This window comes from Frankliniella occidentalis, unplaced genomic scaffold (genome assembly GCF_000697945.3).
Source record: "Frankliniella occidentalis isolate FOCC.00 unplaced genomic scaffold, Focc_3.1 Scaffold139, whole genome shotgun sequence".
In the NCBI taxonomy this organism is placed as follows: domain Eukaryota; kingdom Metazoa; phylum Arthropoda; class Insecta; order Thysanoptera; family Thripidae; genus Frankliniella; species Frankliniella occidentalis.
Genome location: NW_026267266.1, coordinates 161231 through 163872, shown reverse-complemented (window position 1 = coordinate 163872; position 2642 = coordinate 161231). Strand labels below are relative to the sequence as shown.

General features: G+C 53.3%; 1 protein-coding gene across 4 annotated transcripts in view; it reads right to left on the bottom strand.

Moving 5' to 3' along the window:
* LOC113208568 (tachykinin-like peptides receptor 99D) overlaps nt 1-2642 on the bottom strand; it is a 136727-nt gene that overhangs the window by 102213 nt on the left and 31872 nt on the right. The window lies entirely within an intron of this gene.

Genomic DNA, 2642 nt, shown 5'->3' with positions numbered 1-2642 from the left:
GGGGGGGATGGTGCATAGAAAGTTTTCGGCGCTTCCATATTTTTCGCGAAGTGGCACCAGCGCTGAGTGGCGCGTCCCGCCGCCGCCGCCAGCCGCTTCAAATGTGTGCACTCTGCGGGTCTGTGTTGTTGCACCACGCGTGCATGCTAACCTGATTCCAGCGGCTTTAGCGGCCTCACCCGGGGGGCGGGGGCGGGCGGGGACCGGCCGGACTAGGCTCGGGGGAGAGGGGGTCGCAATGGTGTGGCTGCAGTCCCGACACATATCGGCATCCGGCGTGCCGGGTCAAATGCCGCACAGAGGTATATTGCGGATAAAATAAAATAGTTCCAAAAATAGTAGTGACATATACCCACATATTTTGTTTTGTGAATGAGGCACTGTAGTCCTATGCCACTGTCTCCTATCAAAAGTGTGTCTTTGTCGTTTTTTGCAGTTTTGGGGCATTTCAAAAAGCATAAAATGTTGTTTTTTTTTTTGCCTGTCGCCATTCACCAAGGGCGTCTTTTGGCACCGTGCGAGTAACCCAACCGCAACCCATGAATCCGGAGTATAACCAGAGGACGGCGTAGATCGACCACTCTGTGAACTAGAAATCCTAGAGCGAGGATTCACCCTTAGGAGAGGGAGAATTTGCTTCCCAGAGGGCGAGGTTTGATTTCCTCGCTCGATTAGATCGAGAAATTAAGCAATGTCATTCTAATTGAGTGATGATTGGGAACCCTCGCATTTTTGGAGTAAAGATTCATAAAGTTAATCTTACTTAATTGGAGTGACAGTATAGAATATCACTCAATGAGAGTGAAGTTTCTTAATTATCACTTAAATGGAACAAGGAGAAAAAATCTCGCTCTTTTTATAGGTGGGACATCTGACTCTGCTATTTGTAGTATAATTCCCTGGAGAACTTGTCGTCCGACGGGAGAGAGAGGGAGAAAATAATTAAGTAGGAGGAACAAAGATAGAAAGAAATGCAAAAATGCAAGAAGAAAATGGGTGCTCGGTAAGGAGCTGCAGTAAATCGGGTTAGAACGCGAGGAGCGACGGTGCAGCGGGGCGGCTGCCGGAGGCGATGATATTCCTCCTTTTTCGAGCTGACTGGGTGGCGGCGCGTCGCCTCGAGATAACGAGTCCCGTTGTTTAATGGCGACCCCGGAGAGGTGCATTTAGTGCAAAGATAATATCGGAGATGTTGATGGCACCCCGGCAGAGAAAGAGAAAGAGCGAGATGGAAAGAGAGAGAGAGAGAGAGAGAGAGAGAGAGAGAGAGAGAGAGAGATGGTAGTTGGACCCATTGTCTGCCCGTCCACACAGCCTTCGGAGGAGAGGCTTATGAATGAGGCTGGAATAAAAGATTAGCCGTTTGACACTTTGGCTTTGTAAACCCAGAGAGCGAGAGAGTGGGGGCGTCCTGGGGCTCCCAGAGTAATAACCACAGCCCCCTCCCGAGGCGACGCCCCCCTCCCCCCTTCCCGTCTCCCTCCGCACCGCATGAAATATTCACTCGGCCGACGGAGACGACGCGGCGACGCGATGGGAATATTGCCATCTCAGACACACCGCGCAGCAGCAGCAGACAAAGTAAAATACATCTCTGCGCGCAATAATGTTTGGGGGGTGTCCCAAAGGGGACCCCGGGGGGACCCACCCACGGAGCGGCAGGATTTCCGTCCGCCGCCGCCTTCCCCCCAACTCGGAGAGACACTACTGTCTCTGCTGCATTTTATTCCCCGGTGCGACTGCAGGGTTGTGCTTCTGCTGCAGCAGCAGGCTGCAGGCCGCAACCGCGTGCCGAGAGACTTTGGGCGCGCACCGCAGCCCCCCACATCTCCCAGGGGGTGCGAAGACTGCAGACTGACGACACTGAGCGAGCGAGCGCCAACTCCAGGCCGCAGCAAGACCAAAGCCAAACCGATATGACAACAAAAGGAAAACGAAATCGGTAAGGTGGAGTTAACATGGATGCGAGGGGTGAGGGGGCAATACCGGGAATCATTGTATACCTGCCTGGGAATCATCAGGATAAAAAGTATTCGAAGAAATCGCTTAAACTAAGCGGGAAACTAGTAGAACAACTGACAAATTAGTCGAAATGAGCGTTTTCTACATCTAGAAAACTCGAGGAAACGTATGGAATGAATATAAGCGGACGGAAATCACTGCGAATCAAGTATTTCGGGAAACATGTGTACACATCAAAAGACCCCCTCGCATGGATGTGAAATTTCGTCCTCCTCAAAATGAAGTAGAAACTTTTGCATTCTTAATCAACGTGGAACGCTAAAGCGTCTCCTCCCTCGAGGGTCCCGCACTCGGCCGTGGCTCAAAGTGCGAAAGCATATTCCACGTCGCGACGGAGGAGTTTCTCCTCGCGCCGTCATCAGTATGCGCCACGTGCTGGCTGCTCCCCGTCGCGGCCCCTGCCCGGTCTGTGTTCGGTCCAGTGGAAGTGAAAGCGCCGCCCCCGCCGCTGCCCCCGCCCCCAGCATGCCGCCTGCACCTGCTGCAGGTCGCACGGTCGCAGTGCCCTCATCAAGACGTGAAATCAATTATTCCCGACCCTAAGGTTTGCTCCCCATCACACAGAGGCTCTCTGCTCTGCGTCCCGTGTGTGTCCAGCGGGTCCGGGGGGAAGGGGAAGG